Here is an 8521-nt window from a genome sequence, read left to right as displayed (position 1 = left end):
GGCTCGGGACCTGGTGATTTGTGGGTTTCCGGTACCAGGAGGTGTTCTGGTGTCAGATCTGATGAGAGTTTGGCTGCAGACGCTCTGCTCTGGTCCCTCCGGACGCACAGAGGGCAGCGTTGTGAAAACGGGCTACTTCCACGGAAAAAAAGGGATGCGCTGTGCGTCGAAGGCCACGTGCTTCCTGCAGGAAGATTCGCCTGAGAGTTTTTGATCACACTCATCCATGCCAAGGGCTCGAGGAGCCTCCTCACAGGCTCTGATGGGCCAGGCGTGCCCCGGAAAGGCGCACTGCACGTGCAGTGACCTACACACGGGATGGCAAAGCTGCGCTGCTCAGGGTGCGGACTACTTAGACATCCAGGGTTGATGCTGTATGGGACGAAAGGCGCGTTGACTCCACGTCACAGTGCTGCGCTGTGAATCACAACAACGTCATAATCCGGGAGGCTGAGCAGGGCTATATAGGCCCGCGCAGGGCCCATAAGTCTGTCAGTCGGACATTGCCGTCAAGATGATCATGGGAGTCTGAGGCTCGGCCCTTCTGACGAGTAACCAAGCTCTCCGGCCACGATGGGACTCTGCGCCTGCGGGTTTCGCAGGCAGATGAGGATTCTGCAGGCATTCTTCTGCCTGCTGGCCTTCGTGACGTGCCTGGGGTCCGTGCTCTATCTGTACAGACACTCACAGTTCCAGCAGCAGCAGCAGGAGAGGCTCTCTGCCCTGCTGGAAGTGATGTATGAGCAGCGGTCCAGCCTGGAGCAGTCCCTTCAGAAGGAGCGTGCGGAGCACAAGGAGACCAAAGAAGATTTTGGGGTACATAAATTAAAAGCTCAAGAAGCCCTGAGCAAAGAGAAGGAAGGCGCCATGAACCACAACGTCTCCCTCCCCTCTCGGCACATGACCCTGAAGAACCAGCATGAAGGAGCTAAGAAGCAGCTCCTGGACTTACAGGCGCAGTATAACTCTCTAAAGCTGGAAAACCAGCGTGCATTGGAGAGCCACAACCAGAAATACGCACAGCTTCAGCGGGAGAATGAGAACCACGTGGAGATGCTGCTGGATACAATTTCGAAACTAATTGATGACAGTACGGTTCTTCGCAATGCATTTGAAGAGGTCCGCACTAAGCTGGTTAGTGCATAGGAGCACATGAATAAGATGCACCAGCTGAATGAAGCTCTTCGGAGCATACCAAGCTATAAGCTGGTCCCAGCCCTGAGGCACCACCAATTGCAATTACAGACCCCAAATAAGAAGCATTCCCGAGCCTTTGAAGCTGAATTGCAGCGTATTCGCGAACAGACTGGCCTACAAGCGAATACTCAATTCTATGTCAATTTCAAAGCTTTATTTGATTATTAAAAACAATCACAAAAGCATACAATATAAAAAACGCAGAGTGCAAACATTACAGTGGAGACAATAACTCATCAGTATTGGGATTTAAAAGATATTAAAACACCAGACTTTTCCTATACGAAACAGCTTTGAGTAAAAAGGTAGCGGTAAAAAAGCAGATATCTACGGAGTCAAGTGCAAATAACAATTTCAGAGCTTGGGCTGTAGTATACACTGAGTATTTTCTAAAAATAGGTCTGAGGTAATAACGGCGAAGGTGCATATAGAGAGGGCAGATAAGCATATAGTGCAAGGTGCTTTGCCTGGATAGGCCATCACAGGGGCAGGGGAATTGGCTATGTATTTTCATCACTGGGAAGGCCACTAGGTTATGTACAATACCAAGTCTTAACCTCGTGAGAACAAACTGATGCGATTGCTTGGTAATAGATTTAAGGTACATAGGCATGCCCTTGTCTTCCAACATATTAGAATAATAAAATACATGAGTTGACATGGAGTTGCATTTCGCCCTGCGTAAGTTAGATGTGGTCCCAATAAAGACATTTTTGAGTTCCTTTTTAGAAACAGTAACAGCACTATGGGGGTCATTAACAATGTCTAGGTTAAAAATATCACTATAGGAAGATGAAACATAGTTTAACCAGGGAATCTTGCAGGCTTTGTCCGTTTTAAGGCAAACAAAAATAATCTGCCTGGTAAAATCAGTCTCGTCTTTAGCCCATATTGACCTCCAGACCATTAAAGGTCTCTTTCCCATCAGGTCTGTTAAATGATGCATGCTCACCTCGCTATGACACAATTCATTGGAAGCCGAGGGGGGTAAACAAAGGAGTCTTTTAAGGAACCCATTCTCGGTGACTTGTAGTTCCCAGTGCGGACAATAGCCCCATATACCAGAACCATATAGAGCAATAGATACACACCTGTGCCTATGGATATCTAACATGTCTAGTATGCGGCGACTACCTAGCTTAGATGCAAAGCGAAAAACTCCAGAGGAGCTTTTAGCCATCCTAGCATTTACGTTTAGAATCTCTTGTGTCCAAGTCCCTTCGTTATTAAAAGTTACTCCAAGGTAACAGAATCCGTCCACCACCTCAATTTTATGATTATTAAAATGAAACCGCTTTAAGAGTTTCATCCGTTTACCACAAGCCATAATATAAGTCTTGGAGTTATTAACTTTCAATTTCCTCTCCTTGATGAAGTCGTAAAAATAATTCATTAATTTTTGAAGCCCATTTGGAGTGCACGAAAGTAATACCGTGTCGTCGGCATATAGCAGGACTGGCACAGAGTGGCCACCAACCTGCGGAGAGTCAGCCTGTACCTTCTTCAATTCGGACTCTATAGAATTTATAAAGAGGGAAAAGAGCAGGGGGGCCAGCACGCAGCCTTGTCTTATGCCTGACTTGACCTTAATTTTCCCTGTGCATTCACCTGCCTGGCCAAAACAGATCTGGGCTGATAACTTAATGTAGAGTCTGGCCAGGAAGTATATAATTGCTGGGGGAGCGCCCATACCCAATAAAGTGGACGATAGCAAATTATGGTCCACTAGGTCAAAGGCACTCGAAAGATCGGCGAAATAGAGAAATAAAGAGCCCTGTTTCGCTTTCGTATACTTTCCAATGAGGAGGTCAAGATTAATGCACTGCTCAGTTGTCCCCAGTCCTTTGCGGAAGCCATATTGGGATTCAGCCAAAATGTTGTTTTCCTCCGCCCATTCCTCCAACCGCGTCAGGAGAACCCTACTCATGATCTTAAGGGAGGAGTCAAGAAGGGAGATAGGGCGATAGTTCTTGGCCTCTCTATCTCCCTTCTTGTAGATGGGTAAAATTATATATTTGCTCCAGGTAGGTGGTGTACTCTCCAGGACTGAAGCGTTAAACACCTGTGTTAGGAGTGGGCTCCAAAGTGTCGGGTTGGATTTATACAGGTCAACCGGGACCCCATCGGGTCCCAGTGCCTTTCCCCCTTTACTCCTACTAATAGCAGTAACAACCTCTGATAGTGTGATGTCCAGGGGTAACTTTGTTTCAGGCATCGTGGTAGGAAAACTGACACAATCCTCCCTGGGCGGATTACAAATTCCAGAGAAATGGGCAACCCAGTTCGCTTCGCTAACCTGGGCTGACATTATGGGGAAATCTTCTTTTGCAAGAAAGGGACTATTGACCGTAGACCAAAAAAGCCTACTATCACGCAATGCAGATGCTTGATTGAGAGCATCCCAAGCTTGTTCCCTTAGCTCTTGCTTCCTACGTATGAGATTATTTTTATATGTAAGTCTAAGGGAATTAATAGCCTCCCTGTCTCTGGGATGTTTAGTTAGAGTCTGCTTAAGTTCCCGCAGAGATTTGGTACACATGCTATCAAACCAACCCACATTTTCCTTCTTAATTCGGGCTTTGGTGATAGTAAGACAACTTTTTATAACAGTGCCGAGTTCTACAAAATTAGCTATAATGCACTCACAGAGAGCCTCTGGATCTAAACATTTATATATTGCGGCAAACCCAGCTTCTATGATTTTAACCTTTAACTTCTCGGAGTTGTCCAAACACCACTTTATACGGATACCATTCTGTCTACAGGGGGTGACATCTTCAATTATCGAATGGTGACTGTTTGCTGGTAACCCCCAGGCAGAAATCAACATGGTGATAGCATTGTGGTCACTACTTCCAAGGTCGGCAACAATGGGAACCGTACAAAAGGGAACAAGATGCGTAGAGACCAATAAGTGGTCAATAACAGAAGCCGAATTCAATCCTACAAAGGTTGGGACAGGTTTGCCATCAACATCTGCAGCCGGAGGGTGAATCATAAGGTCCATGCTTAACATAAGAGAATTAAGGGAATCACCATATGGTGAGTGAACAAAGTGTGCCCGGTTTTCCCCATTATCCCCGTCATATCCACAGATTCTAGTGAATGAATGAGGACAGGTACGTATGTTAAAATCCCCTCCCCAAATGATATCCATTGATTTATGAATGCCCTTTCGGATGTTGCTCATGGCAGAACCCAACTCCTCCACCACTGTAGTATTAGATGCATCGAACAAGTTATTATAGTGGTTAATCACCATAATTACATGGCCATTTACATGTTCTAGGATTAAGATTTGGGAGTGGTGACCCACAGACTGGTGTGATTTCATACAAGCTGGAAAGTTCACAGAAAGTAATATTACTAACCCCCCTTTAGCCCTACCCATACCAGACCTTTGTGCCAAGTTGTTATATGACACAAATCCATCAAGGTTAATATCAGTGGTTACCCAGGTCTCTTGTAAACATAAAACGTCAAAGTCAGAAAGGATTTCACTCCAACCTAGAGACGACGTTTGCCGACTCCACCCTGCAACATTCCAACTAGCAAACTTAAAACCAGGTAAACAGGGGGAAGGTTTAATTAACGCTGGTACAAGGGTAATTGAGGGTTTGTTGGCAACTAGGGGAACCATTGAAACAGGAAAAACAGCAGGGACATTTGATATAACTCCCTGCGGAATTATATGCACCTGTGAGAAGGTGGGAGATGATACAACTACCGAGCTTTGGCCCATATCAGCAACTGGATTGATATTTAAGGTTCCTATTCCCTGAGAGGGTAAGTACACCGGGACAATAATACAGGGGTGGGAATAAGAGAAGAACTAATGCCAGGTGTTACAACAAAACCATTGCCAGGAAAGGGTGGGGTGGAATCTAAGGCTGGGGGCAGTCAGTCGACACCATCCAGTCCGTTAAGACAGCTAAATCAATTGTAATCATAGAAGGGTGTCGCCGGGGGTTGAAAAACCGGTTGTGCTGTATACCCACAATGTCTACCCCTCCGATCAACCCTCGTCCATTTACCTTGGACTTGATCATGGTACATATGGGTAGGGGGGAAGAAAAAAGACACTGACAGAGTCCGAATGGTGGATTAGAGAGATCTATTCGACCCGGCACATATATGAAGAACAGTCCTTGGATCTCGAAAGCTCACCATAATACAATCCCCAGTTATAGATTTTCTAGTTGTACCCAGCCAGGGTACCCTTCTCACCATGATAATTTCATTGTTAAGATAGGCCGGGAGGGGTCTGTTCCAGTTCAACCATTTAATAACTTTACTTTTAAGTGAGCGAAAGTTCTCACCTTCACCCACTTCAAGAGGGGGAACACCAGCCATAACTACCATAAAACCGTTAGCCTCTGGGGGAAGGTTGGGACTCCGGGGTCTGGGGGCAGGCTTCTCAGGGGGTGGGGGAGCAATGCTGTCAGTGAATAAAGCCCCATCGGAAGTTGTCACAGGGGGGACTGAGCCTACTGGTTGTGAAGATGGAATAATAGGTTTGCAATGTTGAGTCAGGGCTAAATTAGCCATAAGAGGTTGTGGAAGGGGAACAGCAGTAGTCACCAAGGGGGGTCCCGGGTTAGCTAGAAGGGTTTGGGGGTTAAAGGGGGTAATGGAAGGGGGATTAGACTCAGAGGGTCTACCTTGGGTGATAACCGAGGATTTCATACTACTTATTGTTGCCTCCAAGATAGTGAGTCTAATCTCTACTTTCTTTATGCTCTCACTGATGGGCAGGAGCAGTGACCTGAGTAGGAATTCCAGGTTGCCTAAAGGGGCAACGGGGGCTGATGCATTAGATGGATTATTCCCAGGGGCATCAACAAGATCGGTAATATTAGTACCCTTAACGGGGGGGGGGGGGATTTACGCGCATCCACCATTATCCTATCAGAGATAGGGGGGGGGCTTAGAGGCTTTCCCGAAATCAGAGTGGGGGATTTTAGTTTTACCCTGCCCTCCCCTCGTCTTCCTTCTTCGCTTGTTTGGGGGAGGGCCATGCATCTCTGCCACAACTACTTGCTTTGGCTTAGCTTTCCTAGGTTTAGCTGCTGGGAGGGGCTGAGTAGTTAAATCAACAGCCATACAGCTGGGACTGGGGGGAGGGGGGGTGACACTAGGGACCTGCTTGGTAGATAGACAGAGGTTAGGAATGCAATCCCTCAGCAAAAGAGGGACGCCGTCCTGGGATAATAGCTCCTCACTAATGTTAAAGGTGCCTCCCTCTTGGGGATAGAAATATCGGCAAGGGGCCTGTTTTTCAGGTTCTCAATAGAGCGGCGACGCTCCGCCCTGCACTCTGCCAGAGAGGTTTCCTTATCCCCATCACCCAGTGCCCGAGAAAAATAATTGTCCAAGGTCCCATTTCTGATTCCCCCCGTCTTCACAGATGTTCCCTCCAAAGCCGGTGATGGCATGTCTGATACCTGTGTCAAGGACTAAAGCTAAATGAACCAATACACACACGGCAGACGAAAGAGGGTGGGCCCAGCCCAGCCTACTCTGGCCTACGAGGGCCTCAGAGGGCCCGCCCTTTGCCCGGGCTTCGCCCCGGGCTTCAGCCCGCGCGCGTCCCGTGTGCGCGTAGGTGGGTGGGGTTATGTAGGTAGGAGGAGAGAGGGCGGGGAGAGTCGCAGGTGCGCTGATGTTCAAAGCGCTACTCCGGCTGGGACTCGCAGTCCCGCCCTCGCTGGCCAGATAGACTTCAGGCGTTCCCCGTGTTTCTCCAAACAGTCCAGACAAGGTACGGGAGATTTCTCCTTATCCCCACAATAGCAGCGACAGTCAAAGTGTTCACACCAGGAGCAAGGCTGCGAGCGGCACCCTTGAGATGCAGACAGCCTCTAGGAAGAAAATCCCAAAAAGTGCTGCCCTTATTCACATAAAATTGTTGGTACCCCGGACAGGGTCTCTTGAAGTTCTGACTGGCCTCCAAGCGAACACTCTGGAGTCGCCGACATACTCTGGGAAGAAAACCCCAGAAAGTGCTGCCCAGACTGCAGAATCTGTCATAAAATTGTTGGTACCCCGGGCGGGGGGGGGGTCTCTTGAAGTTCTGACTGGCCTACAAGCGAATACTCTAGAGACGCCGACAGACTCTGGGAAGAAAACTCCAGAAAGTGCTGAACAAAATGCAGACTCTATCAGAATTTTTGGTACCCTGGACAGGGTCTCTTGAAGTTCTGCCACAACCAGCCTTGCGTCTGTGGCTAGCAAAGGATAGAGATGGCCTTGCCGTGCGTTTCTAGAGGATGGTGAATAGCATCCAGGCTGGAGACGAGCTACTGAAATAATTAATGACGATAAACTTCCCCATCAGAACCATCACCATTTACTATGATAAATTTGGTAACATGATTATTGGCTATGACATTCTGACCTGGACGGTGGACAAGAAAGGGATGCCTTTTACGCCCTATTGGCGAGTACACAGGAAATCTGACCTTCAGTGCCACACGGAGAGACAGCTAACAACCTTTGATAGCCCTGTACTCCAGTGTGTGTGAAAGAGAAAGGGGCTGTGCAAGTTCTCCATCAAAGGGGCCAAATTAGGAATTTACTCCATTCTTGCGAGCCAGGTACTGGAAGCAATATTACTCTCCCCCTTGCTGATGACAGCAGTGGAAAATCTTATTCCCGATCAACCAGTAGAGACTAATGGAAGCCAGGCTACTCTTCTTCATTCAAAGAGAATTCACTGCCTCTCAGCCAGCAGAGATTTGTGGAAACTGCTCTCCCTCTCTCAGCGGGGCATAATGGAAGCAATGACATCCACTTCCACCCGAGAGAGAGTATTGGGTGCTCTTTTATTCTCCCCTTCCCAGCAGAGAATAATGGAAGACATAGAACTTTTTTCCACCCAGAAGAAAGCTGTGGAAGTCACCCTACTCTTCACGCTCAGAAGAGAGGAGTAGAATCTTCCTACTCACTCCAGCCAAGACAGACAAATGAAAGCCAACCACCTCTCCACCCAGAAGAGAACAGCAGCAGCCATGTTACCTTCTCCACCCAGCCATTATACACATCCCCTTTCTCACAATGGCAGTGCCAAGGGGATTCAAATATCCTTTGCAGACTTTTTGCCCACTTAGTTTTTTTTTATTAGTTTAGCACTTTTTTGACAAAGGTCCCTCTGCTGCCCTTTGATTTACATTTTTTTGTCATGATGTCTCTTAGCACAGTGGTACCCGTACACCACCGCTATACTTTTTAAATACTAAGTCTTTGTTACTTACCTTCATGATGGCTATTCCTTTCACTGTTCAGAGATGGCCGCTGGACTGATGATCATCCCTAAATCTGAGGG

At 47.5% G+C, this 8521-nt stretch overlaps 1 pseudogene; it reads left to right on the top strand.

The window, feature by feature from the left end:
- The first annotated feature begins 573 nt into the window (after positions 1-573).
- On the top strand, positions 574-7508 carry LOC147707036 (Golgi integral membrane protein 4-like; annotated as a pseudogene).
- The last annotated feature ends 1013 nt before the right edge of the window (positions 7509-8521 follow it).

Source organism: Lissotriton vulgaris, chromosome 6 (genome assembly GCF_964263255.1).
Source record: "Lissotriton vulgaris chromosome 6, aLisVul1.2, whole genome shotgun sequence".
Classification (NCBI taxonomy): Eukaryota; Metazoa; Chordata; class Amphibia; order Caudata; family Salamandridae; genus Lissotriton; species Lissotriton vulgaris.
Note: the sequence above shows the minus strand (reverse complement) of the source record. Positions and strands in the feature narration are given on the sequence as shown.